The 17,758-nt window shown below is 47.6% G+C and overlaps 1 long non-coding RNA gene across 1 annotated transcript in view; it reads right to left on the minus strand.

Moving 5' to 3' along the window:
• LOC139044555 (uncharacterized) overlaps window positions 1-16,720 on the minus strand; it is a 30,601-nt gene extending 13,881 nt beyond the window's left edge. The window contains exons 1-2 of the long non-coding RNA XR_011501567.1: window positions 16,314-16,720; window positions 1,355-1,384 (exon numbers count right to left, since the gene is read on the minus strand). This is a non-coding gene — a long non-coding RNA (uncharacterized lncRNA). The remainder of the gene's footprint in view (window positions 1-1,354; window positions 1,385-16,313) is intronic.
• Between the last annotated feature and the right edge of the window lie 1,038 nt (window positions 16,721-17,758).

Genomic DNA, 17,758 nt, shown 5'->3' on the forward strand with positions numbered 1-17,758 from the left:
TCGAGTTACCTATTTTTAATAAGCCATCTTACGAGTGTGTTTTGAAGCACTTCAGTGGTCCAGAGGGAGCACTACCTTTAACGTGAGAGGACAACACAACAAAGAAGCCATCACACATATCACAAAAAAACCCAAAAACAAAAAAAGAAGGAGGCAGGGGGAAAGAAGAGGAAAACGACTGTTGTTTATAATGAACAGACTGTGAACTTCATGAAAATATGACAAAAGCATTATTTTTGCCCTCATAGAGCAATTCCTGATGTAGAAGAAATGAAAGTGAAGTAACACTTTTGAGTAGAACGAAATATTGAATGAATCGGAGAAACACAGTAGTGTTAAGCATGGCATATTTTTTAAGACGTATGATATAGATGTTAATTAGTTAATTTAGCTCAGTATTCTGTTAATATGCAAATAGCTATAACGTAATACTTCATTATTTGTAATATACTAATTAATCATTCATAATAGTCCAGGAAAAGCCCAGTTACCTCTCACAAGTACAATAACCGTACATAAATCCTATAACAACTCAAATTCATGCTCTAAATTTTATTTTCAAAAATTGTGAGTTTTTTCCTCATGTTCAAACACATGTAAAATTAAAACAAAAAAGTGTAACTAAGATTATCCACCTAAAACATAAATAGAACAACATTTGGGGATTTTCAAGATCTTATTTTTGTAACAATGACCTAAAAATAATTATTGAAAAGAGCAATTGAAATACATCATATATTTTAATGACTCAAATATTTATTTCTCATCCCCTTGGCATCCAGACTGTGGGAAATTTGTATTATGAAGATCAGATGGCACACTGATGTGAGAAATGTTGCAAAGCATCCTGTTGATTGGTTCTAATTAACTGCAATGCTCTTGTGTTCTCAGTTTTAGCCGGCACCCACTACACAATGCCTTTTATTTTGCTTTGAATGGACTTTTACTTAAAAACAGCTGATCTCAATATCCACAGCATTTTGGCTTTTTTAATCTCTTCAAAATTCCCTGCAATATTTTCTTTCCAATTTTGAAAGATAAATTTGAAAATATTTCTAAAGCATAAAGTATAATCAGTTAAATTAACGGCGCTCGTGTGCTCTTTCACATGGATTTTGCGTGTTCTATAGTACGTGATTACATTCTCAAACCACATTTCAATTCCTCTTTAAAAGTTACACATCTTAGCGATGGGTTAAGCAGAAAATTCTGAAAAGCAATTTAGAGCATGCTGCTAATTTTTTATTTTTGTAATCAGGCTGCTAAATAGAACAGAGCGAAAACATGGGACCGTGAGCAAGGGATGGGAAGGATTCCGGAATTAAAAGTATTAAATAAAATTCTTTGCACTCACCTTTCTCTGATGATTTAAGCTCAAGCAGCCCTGGTGAGAGAAGCCATGAATTTTCATCAACTTCACACATGTCATACATTTAAAAACATTTTGATTTGCCCTGGGACCCCTGCATGTCTCTGAAGCACAGTAACAGTGCTGTGCTGTTTTGTAGGTACAAACCCGTGGACTCCCAGAGCTCTAGAAGATATATTACCAATGTAAACAGGCCCTTAAGTGAAAAAAAAAAAAAAAGAACATTAAATAACAGAAAGTTTCCAAGGAAATTCGGAATTTAAAATCAGGAGAGTTTTATTAGCAGCAGTACACTTTCCGTAATTTTCAGGGCCACAATTTTATCCACACATTTGCTTTCTGAGAACGTACAATTTTCTGACCTGAGAAACAACCATTTTGGACAGGAAAACTCATAACCTAAAAATTAGAGCTAAATTATTAATTTAGCCTAGTAGACATTGAAAGTGATTAAATAGTCATCTTTTTGTTCATATGGGGACAAAATGCAACTCTTGAGCAAAAAGGCCACAGTTTCAAAGCAGCTGCCAACATCCTGCTGTTTCCAGGAGGAAGGCTAAATGTGTTGTGTCATGCAATAAAAACAGAATTTTGCCCTAAATAACATATCCTGAGATTATCTTCTAAATATTTCTATCCCTCTTAAAATGGTGAAAAATCATTAAAATGAGGTAAGAAATAAACATTGGGAGAGATTAACAAGTGCAAAGTCACAAATCTTAGAACGATATAAATAAAGTGGCATTACAAATAGTTTACACTGTGCCCCTCACTTTACACCTGAAGAAACTGAAGCCTAAAGAGGTAAAGTGACTTCTCCAAGGTCTTAGAAAGACTAAGACTTTAAGCTCAACTAGAGGAAAGTCTCTTGACTCCTGGGAGCACTCCTTCTACACTACATGGTCTTTTGATACAGAAACAGAAATGTTAGCTCAGATGGATGTCAATCATACAGTTAAGTAAAACAATAAGCAACAACCCCTTGACCCTAAAAGGTATGCGCAGGGCATACAAAATTAACCAGCAATCTTACTCAGTGGGAACAGTCATTTTCCTTAAAAAGATGCCTCTTTGGAAGATCTCTTCATTCTTGCCAGGGTTTGAGAATTTGTATCTATTTAATGAAAGGCAGTTCTTTTCATCACTCTTACATCAAGCAGGCAGGTAAAAACAACTACCACATAGTCTCATTGTCCCTAATTTGTCCCCACTTCCAATCCATCCTCCAGTCTGCTGACTGCATGGTCTTTCTAAAATGCACATCTGATTATGTTTGATTTTTTTCAATGGCTTTCCATCTGCTACAAGATAAATCTACACTTTTAGTCTGACATTCAAGGGTCTTCAAAATGTTTAGCCTGACCCACCCAATCAGTTCTACTCCCAACACTCTATTCACAATTTCTACGCCGTCAATACAAACTAGGTATGACACCCTGAACATGATACACTTTTCATTGCCTCTGGGCCTTTGCACATGCTGTTTCCTCCACCTGGAATGCCCCATTAAACTCTGCTCCTCCTTCAAGAGGGAGCTCAAGCATTACCTTTTCCCCTCTTGCCAAACATAGATGCTTCTTCCCCTGGGATCCCAGTGCCTTCTGCACAAACCTCACATTTCTCCACTCATTGCACTGAAGACTAATTGTCTATTTACATGCCTGTCTCCCCAAAGTATTGTCTTTGAGGTCAGAGGCATATCTTTTTCTCCATGCCTAGTACTTTGCCTGGAGTAAGCACTCAGTGACAGTTTACTGACTGAAAACGTAAATCAATAAATAGACCACCATATTTTTTTCTTATCACAAAATCTTCACATCTTAGGATGATGTCCCCTTGTTCTTCTGTACAATGTCTAAACTGGATGTACACTGACTGCAGGACATTTGTATCAATCTCTATTTTTGGATTCTATCAACTATTTTTTCTAAGCACAATTTTATAATCTCTCTCTCACTACAGTGAGTTGACTTTGGCATAAAGTTGGTGATGAAATACCAGCTCCCACCTACATGTGAATGAAGAGAACTCTTGGGTGAACAGTGGGTTGCCATTGTTCTAGACATTGTCTAGACATAGGTCATTTTAGGACTCCATTTCTTACTAGGGACACAAGTTGAAGGATTACCTGTAACCCACTAAGACTATAAATGCATATTTGGATATAAACAGGAAGTGATATCAATATCTTCATGCCAAGGGAGTGCTTTAAAAGAGGGTTTTTAGTCTTAAAAAAATGGAATTTAGATTTAAGATGTAGCTTGTTTGGGGTTCTGTTGCTGTTTGACTGCTTCCTGTCTTCCCTACCTTGCTGAGCAAATGCTACCTAGATACAAATGTCTTCTAGGAGCCTGCCTAGCTGAAGCCAGGGACGTCCTTGGTACAGAAGTGCACATTTTCCACTTGAAATAATATCCTCATACTCCTTGATAAAAGGCTTCACATTCAAAATAGAAAAGAATTTGCCAGTATATTCTTCACTTAACGTGTACATAATCTTGAGCCAGGCCCCAAATCAATGAAGAGAGGATCTAGTAGCTGTTTGGGCCAACATAAGGCACCAGGCATCCCAATTCTGAAGCTAGATCCAATCTTTTCATTCCCCCCTGACTCCACTCCATTGGTTCCATTGTGCCCCAAAGCTATGGACCCTACTCAAATGTGAGGGGTGCTCACTAAGGAATAAAGGTTTGGAACACAATAATAGTAGCCATCTTTCCTGCATAATGGATTCCTCTTGGCCAGTGGACCACCTTCCATGGAGCAGCCCTATGTGGCATTATCTTTAACAATCAAAATTAGGTTTAAATTCTGTTAGATGAGACCACACTGGCCAGTTCCCACCCGAACCCCTTAAAGGATGATAGGATTTGTGACCTTCTGATCCCCTCACCACTTCAGAAGATGGCTACCCTTTAGAATTTTAAAGGTCTTGAATGGTGGGGTGCCATAGAAAGTGTAAGTCTGGAATGTGAAAAGAGATTAACTCTAAGGATTTTCCAATTTATTAATTTTTAGGGCTCATTTTGTGTTACAGCTAAGCTTTGGGGGTTTTGTTTGTTTTAAACATTACAGCATTACCTCAAACAATTTTCATTTAAATAGGTAGGGAAATGTGAGTAAGAGATTCCTCTCTTACTAACTAGCATAGAATAGGGCCTCTTTTATGTCATTTTGAGTCAAATCCACCAAGAATTAACAAGTTTTTGCTCACATTTAAAAAAAAGAATGTTAATAATACTCCTTTATCTTTACATTTTTACATATAAGAAAAGAGTACAGCAAGGGAAATAATGAAAATGTTTCATAAATTCATTCATTCAGCAAACTTACTGAACAGCTATTATGTGCCAGGAACTAGACACGGTACTTACTGCCTAACAGCAGATTTACAAGAAAAAAAGAATATGGTCATTTACAGCTCTAAATTTAAGAATGTGAAATGTGACCACTGTCAAATCATGTAGGCTGGGAATTTCTGTCTGTCCACTTTCTATCTCCTCTCTTGAAAGAAAAACTTTTCTGGCAGGAAGTGTTATTAGGATGGAAAATGGTCATCAGCATAAATTCCAACTTTATAGTTTAAGAAGAAGAAAAAATATATTTATGTCTCCAACTTCAGTGGGGCCATTTGAAACTTCTTCAAAAACTTATAAAAAGACATAGGCTTCGGTTTTCTTGTGGGTTTAAAATGAATCCATTACATTAAATGATTCTCAGTAGCAAAAGCAAGTAATGATTTGCATTCTAAGCTAGCAAACTGGGGGGTTAGGTATATTTGTACAATGACATCTTTTTTTAATTTGCTTTTATAGAGATTCTCTCCCATTCCTGCTTCAGTGAACTTGGGAGATTGTCATCATTCAGTATTGTTTAAATTAGTAAGGCACAAATCTGTCATCTGGTTTTTAAATATTTTTCCCCTTTGGTAATGTAGATGAGTAATGCCTATCTCCATTCTTTAAGCATATGCTAATATAATGATAGTCTAATTTTGAAAAAAAATTAAATTAGTTTTTTCATATCTCACATCTAGAGACCTCCTGACATATTGGAAAATATGATTTCTTCTAAAATATACTTTGCTAGCCTTCCTGAACACTCATACTTCAGTGAACTATACTTTTCTTTTCTGTTCAAGAAGTGCTATGAGACCTCTCGCATGAGCAAGTCTCCTGGAGAAGATGTCATTGATGAGGTTGCTCTACCTTTCACGGTAACTACCAGTCAAAGTTATGGCTTTACCATCAGTCATGATGGTTCGTCCTGGAACCCAAAGCCGCTTCTAATGTAAAAGTATGAGCAAAGGGCCTATCCTGCCAACAAAGGCATAGGAAGTCTTGTTTCACCCTTCCAAGTCTTTTATTTTATATTCCTAGACTTTCCATCCTCGAGGAAAGAACACTAACATTAGAGAGAGACGTATTCAGCTTTTACAGTGTCCTTGTCTGCCAAATGCCTCCTTGTTTCAATTCAAGGTAGGAAAAAACTATTTTATATAATTTCAATTTCACATTTCTCTGAAAGTGGAGTGCCTAAATCTTATCAAGTTAGCAATAATTTCTCTTTCAAAGCAAATGTGGAAAGCCAGAAGTTTGTTCTATTGACGAATTTCATCAAAAGCTCTCGATTTTCTTCCCCTACTACTATCTGATAAGGGACGCGCTGCCTGATTTTTTTCTCCCTATTCGTAATGAGAATCTTATTTCTATTTGTGGGTTTTTCAAAACTGGGACTATCAAGTAATGCGCTTACAACTTACTTTCCAAGGAAACTGCTTGAGAGCTCCTGCACCCAAGTGACTTCTTACCATTGTCCTCCCTGCCCTCCTGACGAGTGAATTCCCCCGGAGTGATTTATTACACATATGTAGTGCAGAGTCCAGAAACGGGGCTGATTGGCGGACCCGCCTGCTGCCGCTGAAGTTTTCCTGGTACCTTCTAGATGCTACTGCTGGATTACATGACTGATTCACTCCTCTCTGTGTCTCCTGGCAGCTAAATGGGAATATTGGAGGGTTGCCAGAAGGGTAGGTAGCCAACCTGCTTGCCCTTGATTGTGCCTGCCAGCTTTTTAATGACAGAAGTAGGGTCAAGTAAGTGAAATCACGAACCGAGGAGAGTATTCTGAGAATGCAAAGGCAGTTAATGTCCTTCCAAGCCTGAGATGGCTGGCAACCCTTGGCAGAGCAATCTATGATTTGTGGCACCTGACCCTTCCACTGCGACTGTTATCTGTGTATTCACTAGAAACATATTTACAGAATCTCTCCATTAGCAAAGATGCCTTGTGTGTGATTACCCAATTGTCATGGTCACACTAGGATTTTGATACAGCTCCTATTCACAGATGGAAAACTGCACTAAACTGCACGCAGGATTGGTTTAAAGCAGGATCCGAAATCGATAGATCAAGACTTCGCCTGGTGGATCTCAAAGAGATCATCACAGTCTGGCTCCCCCCTCCTCCTCACCCTCGAGGCCACATTCCACCTCCCGCCACCCAATGGCAAAACATCTCTCCTTTATTCCCTTGAACCCTCAAGAATTCTTAATAAAGTTAAAGATAATGAGCTATAAGAATTATCCAAAGAGATGAGCCTGGTTAAAACAGACTCCACCTCAGAAAACATTGGAGGAGCCCACGGCTTGCTTCAACCGGCTAGCCTTGCTCACATTTGTATAGAACTCAGCGTCAGCAAAGTACTTGCTCCTCGTTTATAATGTTCTCGTTACAAAGGCAGAGCCAGGTTGGAGGCTGGCTTTCCTTCATTCCTACGGAATCAACAATAAAGAACGTTTTAAAAAAATTTTTGTCCGAGGCAAGTGACAATGAGGGCGCTTGCTATTAAAAAGTTTATCGGGAAGTTTAAGAAGTGGCGTTTCCACCCTTCCCCCTCAAATAAACGCAGGGAGGTCATCCATGCCAGAAGATTCCTCTTGCTTACATCCTCTGCTGGCTGGCGCGACAAATGAGCTGAAGCAGTGATTTAGGGAACAGAATCAAACTCACTAGGAGCAAAGAAGTGGTCATGACTCGAAATGGAAAACACGATAACCCAGAGTCATCGTCATGTGTCTCCCAAATGAGATGTGCTGAGGAAATGAAAGAGACAAAGTGGCACCAGATAAATAAATGAAGGCGAGAAACTCACCACAGGTCAAGAAATACTACTAAGGTGACCTGCCCTGACAGTCACCGCAGGCGACCCTTGGGAACCGCGTCGGGGTTAAACGCCCTGGGAACCGCTGAGATGCCGCCGGCCTGGGCGCCGGGGCCTGGCGGGAGGAGGCCGGAGAGCCCCGGGCCCGCAGCATCGCCGGGTCCAGGCGGGTCCAGGTGCAGAGGCGCGCGCGGCGGACGCGAGACCCCCAACCCCGGCGCCGCTGTGCGCGCAGCAGGCCGCGCGGCCGGAGCCAGGCCCGGGCCAGGCCACAGCGGTGTCCGCGGCTCGCTGCCTCTGCAGCCGCCGCCCTGCGCTCGCTCGGGAGCGTCCCCGCCGCCGCGGGAAGCGAGACGCCCGAGCGGCGCCCACTCGCACGGCCCGGAGCTGCGGCCCCGCCCGGCCGGCCCGAGAGGGTGCGGAGGCTCCGTGCCCCAGCGGGACGCAGGCGCCCTGTCCGCGCCTTGGGGACGCCCAGGAACTTGGGCGCCCCTCGAAGCTGGGAGTCATCTGGACGCGGTTCTTCCCGGGTGGACCTGAATTCCACGCCGGAGAAGATGCTCCGGGCAGGAGCGAGCGCCGGGGGAAGAAAAAAGAGCCCTTGAAATGGGGGAGGGGCAGGCGGGAGGAAACCGCGCGGAGGAGAAATCCCCGTCACCACCAAAACCGGTTCGGAGAAGTCCTGAGGTTTTACGCCTGGAGATTTCACTTTAAAAGCTGGAAAAAAAATTTTTCCACCGCTTTTAATTGAAGTTAACAAAGTGCAACAAATCCTAACTCAAATATGATTGCGGTGAGATTAGGGTCTAATTGCTTAGGGTTCAGGTGGAATCTGCGGGCTAAATCCTACAGGGCCAATCTGAATTTCACAATCGTTCTGTCAAAAGGAGAGCGATGAGAGCCCACACGCTTCCTAACAAGTCATTTTTAACAGTTACAAGCTTCGCACAAAGACCACACAGGGCGTCTAAGAGATGCAAATCTAATCCCTGGTCATTCTACAGGCCTTCAACAAAGATGTGCTAAACCCTAATAGAAAAGAAATCAGTTCTCTGTCACCAGCCCCTGGTAAAATCTATTAGAGAATGGACAGAGCCGCATCTACAGCAGTTTCTGCAAAGGTTAAGGACAAGTACAAATAAGAGGGACCCAGTTTTGTTTTCCGTGTGAAATATCGGGAGAAGCTAACCCCAAATGAGGGATGGGATTCGATCCGTGGCTTCGCATTCGTTTGAATGCTAGAAAAAAATAAACACACACATTAAGACTGTGGAAGACTCCGTTTCTGAATCTAGGAGAGATGAAACAAATTCCCCCCAAAGTTCGAATCTTTGCCTCCGAAATTATCGAGGAATACTAACAGGGGAGGGCGGGCGAGCGCGCGGGGCGAAGAGGGGGGACCCGGGCGTCGGGACCGGCCAGCTGACCTCGCGCTGCGGCGTCCGGGCCTTGCCGGGAAAAGCCCCGACGGCAGGGCCGCGGCCGGGTGGGACTCGGGAGCCGGCTGCCTCTGGCCGCCGCGGGGGCCGAGCGGTGGGCGCCGACGGCGGGAAGTCTGGGCGGCCGCCCTCCGGTGCCGCCGAGCCGGCGCCGGGCCTGGGTCCCCCTCCCCGACCCCGCCCGCGGGCCCCCGGCCGGTGGGGAGGAAGGCCTGGGCATCACAGGCCGGGAAGCATCTCAAACAGGCGCTTCTGCGGTCACAGACCCAATGAGGTCCTCACGGACACAGTGTCATGCTGGGGTGTTAAAAGGGTTAATGCGTTGCAGCTACAGCGCATCACTGTGGGCGAGCCCCTTCAGAAAGGAAGGGCCCCGGGGGTCCCGGCCCCTCGGAGAAACCCGCACGCGGGCTGGGCGGGGGGGGGGGGGGGGGGGGGGCTGGAAATGACCGTCCTGGAAAGTTGTATGGCGGGATTCCCTTCCCCTCCGCGCGGTGCAGAGTCCCCGGCGGCCGGGCAAGCCCGGGTCTCCTCCGCAGTCGCGGGCTCCGGGGCTGCGCCGCGGGCGGGGCGGGGCGGGGCGGGGCGGGGTGGGCGGCCCGGGGGAGGGAGGGAGCGCGACAGAGACGCGGCCCCGCCCGCTGCGCGCCCGCCCGAGGATGCGCCCTGTGGGTCGCCAGGAATCTGCCGCCCTCTTGGGACCCGCCTTCCACTTTGGGAAACGACTGGGGACCCGAAGGTGGAGGGCTGCGTGGCGGGCTCGGCTCCGAGTCCCAGTACAATCGCCATGCCATTTTCCCAGGCAGCTCGGGCTCCTTCCACGTGGCACTTCCCTCGAGGTCGTGCTGGCAGGGACGAAAGGGGGCGCTGTCCAACAACCAGGAGACCAAGAGGCTCCCCTCTTTCTAAAGTCCCTTCTCCAATTGCTTGGAGGAGGGGTGGGGCACTTGTGTGAAAGAAAGGATTTTTGTCTGTTTCCACCGAAGTTTCCAGAAGCCACTATTTCTTCTCCTAGTGACTTCGCCCTCTGCCCCCTAGGTCCCCCTGAATTTGTTTCTCCCCAAGGTAGAGCCCAGAGCTGGCCAGGTGGGAGGAGGTGGCTGGAGTTCAGGAAGCAAACTCCATCCCTGGCCCCTCAGCTCCCTAGCCCCTTAATGTCCTCTGGCAGAAAGTGCCCATTCTTAAGGTCTGGCAGGAGGCAAGGAAGGGATTCATAGGTTAGCTTCTCAGCTCAGAGACACCACCACACGCACATCTGCTTCCTCCTCATTCGGTTCTATGCTTGTCCAGGCCAGGCCTGTGCCTTAAGTGGGGGCTGTATTCCTTTCTTCCCATCTACTGGTGTTAATTGAATTTCTCTGTGCTGCTGCTTCTCTTTGCTTCGGTCATTTTTCTCCCTAGTCCTCTGATAGGCTGACCTTGGCCGTTCTCTGGTCTTCTTACCCCCAACTGGCTTCTCATATGGGCCTTACTAGCTCTCATTCTTTATGGCTTAGCGCACGCACTTTATCTGCTTTTCCTTTTAGTACTGACATTAGGAAAATGATACCGAATTGCCTGCAAAGTAAGACTGCAGCTATGAGGCTGGAATTGGACGAGAAAACAAGTAAAACACAGGCATTGAAATGAAGAAACAGAAAAAGAGAATGAGGAAACCAATGAAAAGTAGATAATAAAGCTACAGCAGGCTAGAAATACAAGAATAGGATGTGCCTGCAGGTGGTTTTGGGTGCTCATGAGGATCTCCCATGTCTCCCTCGGGAGACAAGGAGAGGGCTCCCTGAGGAAGGCAGGCTGAGGTTTCTTCTCCCTGACTCGGATTGCTCCTGAAGACTCGGGCCAGCAATTTTGAGCCTGCATATCCTTGGTCCCCAGGGAGGTCCAGGAGGATGGGAAGGGATCAGCACAGAACATCCACCACTCCTTCAAATGGTCTTGCAGTCACCGTATCTCTATGGAGCTGTCAAGTGGCTGGAACTTTCTGCCCTGGGAGCCTGCTCTGGCTCGCTGCTGCTCTGAGGCACATTCCTGTGCACTCCCTCTGTCTACCCAGCTAAGCCTAGGCTGGGGCCCTGTCCTCAAGGGGGCCAGCTAGCTCCCCTTCACCCTAGCAGATGGGTCCTACTGGTCCCAGCCTTACTCTCACCTCCAGTCAGTTGTAGGAGTTTTGTCCTCCTGGTTTGCAGAAATAGGGAGCCTGGAGGCTCCCTGTGGGAGGGCTGCCCTGTCCTCCTCAGGGTGGATTAGTGCCTCAGGCCCAGTCTTGCTCATCCATAGAATGGGTTCTAGAGAGGAAAAAAATCTAGAGAGTTTACAGCTGTGTGTGTGTGAGAGAGACGTCTGTTAAGGAGAACACCAGGGCTTTTGGGGCGAGCTTTGCAGAAAATTGAGCAAGCCGGTGGGAGCTGTGCAGAAACTCCTCCATCCGCCCCTCCCCCATCTATTGGTTCTGAGACCTTCCCAGAGGCAAAAATGCTTCCCAAGTACGTCTAAAGACACAGCGCCTGCCTAAGAGGCACCAACTTGAGGAGGTTCATAAATTATCCCCTTTTGAAATAAAAATGGAAATCAGCATTAAACACGTAACTATTATTAGATTGAGTTTCAGCCTACTAGAAAGTTCGTTAGATGGTGGTATCTGCGCAGAGATGGAATCTCTTTTTTTCCTTAGGAAAATTCATCAGGGAAACAGCAGCAGTTGGCTGGCTTTGTTTGGTCTCCTTTATTTCTTCAAAGAAAGATTGTGTTTTAAGACAGTTTTAAAATTCCCTTCAGTTTAGGGTTTGGATCGTCGTCTTGACCCAGTGAACTAATATCTGTATGTTCTGGGGTCAAATTCACGGGAGGTTTCCACTCATCCGCACACCAGACTTCTTGGTGTGGTCTCCAGAAGGGGGTGGGGGCCTGGAGGGCAGGCGCCGCGGAGCCGAGATTGTTCCGCACGCGGGCGGGGAACCCGATGGAGGGTCACCCGCTGGTTAGGGGTCAGAGGGGGAGGGGAAGGTGTGGGGAGGAGAGAGTGGGGCCACGGGCAGGGCGTCGGAGGGGAGGCGAGGGGGCTGGGGAGTGCCGAGGCCGTGGGCAGGAAGGGGGAGGTGGTGGACAGCTGCTTTTCTTAGTCCTGGAAACCAAAACTCTCTCCGACGAGAGACCCTAAACTAGCTCGAGGTTTTAAGCGCCCACACTTCTGGTTGAGACCCCTGACCACCCATTTGAAACCGTGGGGCCGCGAGGGACCCTCGGGCGGTGCAACCCGGAGGCCGCGGAGCCGCCCCGGGGTTGCGGTCGCAGCTCTGCGCCCGGCCCCGCAGACGCCCCGCTGGTCCCCGCCACACTGGACAGGGCTTCGCGGCTCCAAAGCGCGCATTTTAGCCCCGGACACCTCTTCTGGCTGCTCTTCCTTTAAAAAACAAGTCTGAATTTTCCATCAAATCTTTTACCCGTGTGCTCTTCACTAAATGACTATTAACCAGCACCGAGGAGAAGCACAAATATGGTTTCTCTCTCACCTTTCCTGTAGGGTTTTTTTTCCCCCTTCAACCATGGAGTCTCGATTTTCTAAGCAATTAAGTTATATATTCAACAGGAATATTCGATTTGAAATACATCGGGCCTAAAGACTGATGCATAAGGTCTGGGGCTAGAAGAAAATATTGAGTGCTCGCCTGCAGATTCTGTCACCCATCATCTGCCCGGAAGGCGCTCTGTATCTTTCAGCGTGTCCGGCTCTTATGATTGCAAATGGCCCTGTTTTCAAATGGAAATAAGACTTGCAAACTGATTATGTGTATTGAATTGGAATCACTCCCTAGATCCTCTTGTTTAAAATGTATTGAAAAAAGGATGATGGCCGCAGACCTCTGTAACCAGCTCCCTCTCTTCTCAGGGAGGTCGATCTATTTTGCAACTTTTTGCCATTTGAGCATGTTTCAGCCAGATAATTGTTGCCGTTGTGTTACCCGCCCAATGCACAGAGACGGTACACACACTGCCTCCCAGCAGGCCCCCCTGTGCTTCGCACGAGCATCACTCCCTAAACACCCCACACTCATCTGCCCTGCCCCACCACTTTGACCCAAAGACCAGCCATAATCAGCAAGACTCAGCTGTCACAAACCCCACACAGTTCCACCAGGCACAGTTGTTCCTCTGTCTCCCCTCACCTCCTTTCCAGTCCCCTCTCCTTTCCTCTCTTGTCTTGTCTTACCAACAAGCAGAACCACATACACACAAATCCCCAGCTTCCACACACCCAACCAACAGAATCCAAGTATTTAGCCAGGTTGTGAATTTTCAACAACTGATTTTGGGTTGGTGTGGCGTAGCAGTTGTTAGAAAACAGTTCATACAGGAAGCTTAATGTCAACTGTTAGGGATGCATGAAGGTCCTTGTATACTACCATAGATCGCAAAGATTTTCTCTTTACCCCCATCCAGTGCTTGATTATGGCTGTGGGTGTGTCGGCTTGTTAAAAATTTCCAAAGGTTCTCCCATTTGATTTCAGTATGAAGCCAGTGTGACATACAGACAGATACCTGAGCTTTACCTGCTGTGTGAGTTGTAGGCATGATACATACGTACACTTCCAAAGTTTCCTACACCCAGGCCTCAGCCCCAGGGGTCCTGCTGGGGAGCAGTAATCAACATTCCAGTTTATACTGTGGGTTAGTGAGTGGCAATGAACCAGCTACAGCTTCTGTCTTCCCTGGCTAGAGATGAGGATGTATGGTCTGTGCACGCCTGGGGTGCAAGGGTTGCAGTTCTTGCTGAAGCACACTCAGAAGGAAAGAAGCCATCACTTCCCAGCTTGCCCCCTCCCTTTATCCCCACCCAGAAAACGGTGCCTTGCAGACCTCAAGGCACCGTCAAGTGGCCAGGCGGGGAGAAAGGTTTAATCCTCTGCGGCATCAGAGTCTCCTCTGAAAAAGCCGGTCGCTGCAAGTCTGTTTAGAAACCTGGTGCTCTGGGGGCACCTGCGGGGACCCTAACTGTGCGAGATCCACTGTATACACAGGCGGAGCCGGATTTGTTAAACCGCTGACCTGGTCTCCTAGGTTAGAACAGAGCGAGCAACCAGCTCAGAGGAACCAGCTCTCAGTCCTTTTCGTGTCATTACGGTAATTCCCAGGTTTACATCTGTGCGCGCGCGCTCAGCCTTATGTACGCCGGAGGATCAGGTAAATCGGTAGCACGCGGACCAAATAAACCCTTGTTTTCCTAGAGCTTTGGACACCTTAGAGCAGTGGCATTGGGAGGGAGAATGCTAGGCATCGTGGAGGCGCTGCCGTTCTGGGTGATTTTGCACAGAATGGCTCCAGGGCATTGCGACTGGGGAAGGGTACCCAAAGACACTTATCATGGGCTGACATATTCGATTTTGTAGAAATGACATTATCAGCAATCACCGAAACCCCTAGAACTGCAATGTTTTACACTCCACCAAGAGCCTGGTGTTACTGAGGATTCCATCCAGCATCAAAGACAGAATTCCCAGAAATGTACAAAATGGGGAGAGGGAGGAGGAAAAGTTTGTCTTTTCTCATTGTGAGACTACACTCGGACCTGCTATCTTATTTCCACTACTCTGTGAAGGCCAGAAACAGTTCCACTTGTTTTTTTAGCTGGCACTAGTGTTCCTACTAACGATTTCTGTTAGTGGGTAAGGTAGGTGTGACAAATGACAATAATTTTTGTTACAGATTGCTTCAAGACGTCTCATCTACAGCTGTGTGTCTCAGGCAACAAGTCCTTTTTCTTTAAGAATAAGTTTTAATATTTCCCCAAAGCGTAGCTAGTTCTTCAGAGTTTCACATGAAAATAAATTAATATTCTAATTTAAAGTGGGGAAAACCAAAGAAAGTTTTTGTTTACTTGATTTTTTTGAAGGGAAACTAAGTTTCATGTGGCGTCTTAATTGAGCTAATGAATGCATTCAACTTTCTTGCATCCAACAGGTTCTGTAAGATCCCCTACTAAGAGAATTCTACACTAAAATTCTTTCTTTTTGAATATCTTATAAATAGATATATAAGATAGACATATGCACCTACACTTCTATAATACACACACAGACAGGTGTCTGTATGCAACCACTTATACCAACATACACACTGGGCAGAATCAGATGTGAATATTATGTTGGAGGAAAGGGTGCTCTTTAATGTGGCCAATTGCCTGCAATTTTTTAAATATTTTTTTCTGTTTCAAGCAGCACACTAATAGTGACCACTTTATATTGCAGTGTCCTGAAAATAACGAAGAAAGAAATAAAATAGGAAAATGAATTTAAATCTCACCCTTTCCAAAACTTTGTTACAACTCGCAATAACTAAGACAGTAAATGTTTAGAAAGCAGAGACCAAATGGGAAACATTATCAAATGAGAAGCCTGGGTCTGGGTTGAGATGCCCTCCAAATAGAGCATTAGGTCACTATCAGAGAGAGACGCAGCCAGCCACTTCAGCCATGGCTTCAGATGAGGCAGAAGCTGTACTGTCAAGTTGCTGAGCCTTCTGCTCCTGGGTTCCTTTGAGAATCATCCAGGAAAGTTCAGAAACACAACTACATGGAGAGGGGGGCATGCAGACCCTGGGCCTCCCCGTCAAGAAAGCACATTCTTTCCTCTACTCCCATCCATACCCAATTCCTCCAGCCACTTGGTGGAGGAGCTCAGAGGGCAAGCTCACCACAGAGGGTGATTGGGGATAGGACACTCCTTCCAGAAGCTACTGGCCCAAGAGGCACCAGAAAGCTTTTTATGCTCCAACTTGAGGCAGGAACCCAAGTTGGGCCCCACAGAGGGTGGCCCAAAGCCGCAAGAACACAATTGCACAACCACAAACACACCAGCCAGGAAGGCAGAGAGGGCCAGAGGAAGTGAGTGTCCCGCATCTCCTAATACTGACCGGGCTGAGCAAGGAAAACATTCATCCTCATGCCTCCCAATACTCAAGTCTGTCACTTTCTTTCCATTCTAAAAGAAAGCCACATTTGAAACAAACAAGCCAGTAAATCATGCCTAAGAGCCATATCATCTCAGATTCACATTTCCCAACAGGCTTCTAGTTCTCCACAAACAATATCCACGCTCACTCTGCTCCCCAGCTCTAATAAGAGGGGGGGGGTGTCTAGAGAGACTGGAGACATTCGATCAGAATTCAAGGCAGCTTCTCACAACTCTCTTGTTTATAGAAAATGAATGTCTGCCTGGCTTGCTTTTAGTTCAAGAAAGGGGTCAGTCTTTATCAGCACGGTTCACACAGATTCTGGATTTTTTCCCCCGTTATCTTAAATTGACCCGCTTTTAAGATAAAGACATAATAGAGAAAGCATTGACCTTACCTGGTCCCTAATGAGTTGGAAGTCAGAAAACCCCGTTCTCATTTCCTCTTATCTCGGGTCGCCTGAGAAGAGACTCGCGCTACCTTTTGTGCTCGCGCCTGGAGATGCCCCTCACCGACGCCCCTACTCGGGGAACGCGCCCCAAGAGCGGACTTGCCTCTACAGTCTGAGAATTCTTCCCCAGGGTCTCAAAATCCGAGACCTGGATGCCAGACCTCGGCCTAGCCCAGCCCTACGAGGATTTAAAACCCCTTGGAAGGCTCCCGAGCAAGTCTTGCCTTTGAAAGCCCAAGCCCTAAGCAGTGGGGAGAGCCGGCTCCTGAGAGGCCCTTGGAGCGGAGCGCGCGGGGCCTCCCTCGCCTCCAGGAGCAAGTGCCTGAGCGCCTCTCGCGCAGTCGGCTCCGGCCAGGCTCTGATTTCACTCGCGGGCCCCAAGCTACTTCCCACCGGGCCAGCCCCTATCTCAGAGCCGCTGCCCCGGCGGCTGAGGCGTTCCCTGCCCCCACCCGCCTCCTGGCCTTGAGGACTCCAGCTGTACCCGCTGGTGCTGCGGTTGGGGGCGGCTGCAGCCCGGGCTCCCTTCTGCCCTGCTCAGAGCATCTCCAGTCCTTTTCTTGCCTTCCCCGAACCCAGCCCAGTTCCCGGCCTGGCCAGCGGAGAAGGCTGCTTCCTGCCTCTCCGACCCACAGCTCGGGGGGCTCCCAGGCTGGGGCGGGGGTGGGGAGCCGCTTTGGGATGCTAAACATCAAACAAGCCAAGCCTGGGGTTTCAGGCCCCGAAGCCACTAGAGCCGCTCTCCAGGGCTCTCGAGAAAGTCCTCGTGTTTACACGGCAGAGTGGGGGTGGGGGAGAGGAGGAAGGGGAGATGCTGTCTGCAAAATCTCCCCCACTCCCCGCAACCGTCGGGGCCTAGGGATGGGTGGGGTGTTTAGGTGAAGTCGCTCAGCTTCTCCCTGAACTCGGGGCGAACTGCGCTGCCCCCACACGTGGGGAAGCTTCCGGCTCTTCCAGGCATTTCAGCGCCAGGGGCATCTCCAGGAGGCTGATTTCGCCTCAGGAGAGGCCAGAACCGATCCGAGCCAGAGATGCTGGAGACCTAGGGGAGGTCCATCCGGGAGAGCACGGACGGAGATCTGCTTCGCAGAGGCTGGCCGGGATGTGCGGGTGGGGGGCATTCCCGGGCTGCGGTCTTTCGCTGCGCACAGCCGGCACCTATTTCCCTGTCAAGACGCTTCCAGTCGCGTTCCAGGGCCGCTTCCCGCAGCTACAACAATCTCCCGGCCAGGAGCGGGAACTGGTGGACCCCGCGTGATGGATGGAGAGACGCGGCCAAGGCCCTGTCTGTGTCGGTCCCGTCGGCACCCGGCTGAATTCTCCTTTCCCCAGGACGAGTAAACAGACTTCAAACTAAGCCGGCTCCAGACGGCGGGGAGAAGAATGTGTTT

This window comes from Equus asinus, chromosome 2, assembly GCF_041296235.1.
Source record: "Equus asinus isolate D_3611 breed Donkey chromosome 2, EquAss-T2T_v2, whole genome shotgun sequence".
Lineage (NCBI taxonomy): Eukaryota > Metazoa > Chordata > Mammalia > Perissodactyla > Equidae > Equus > Equus asinus.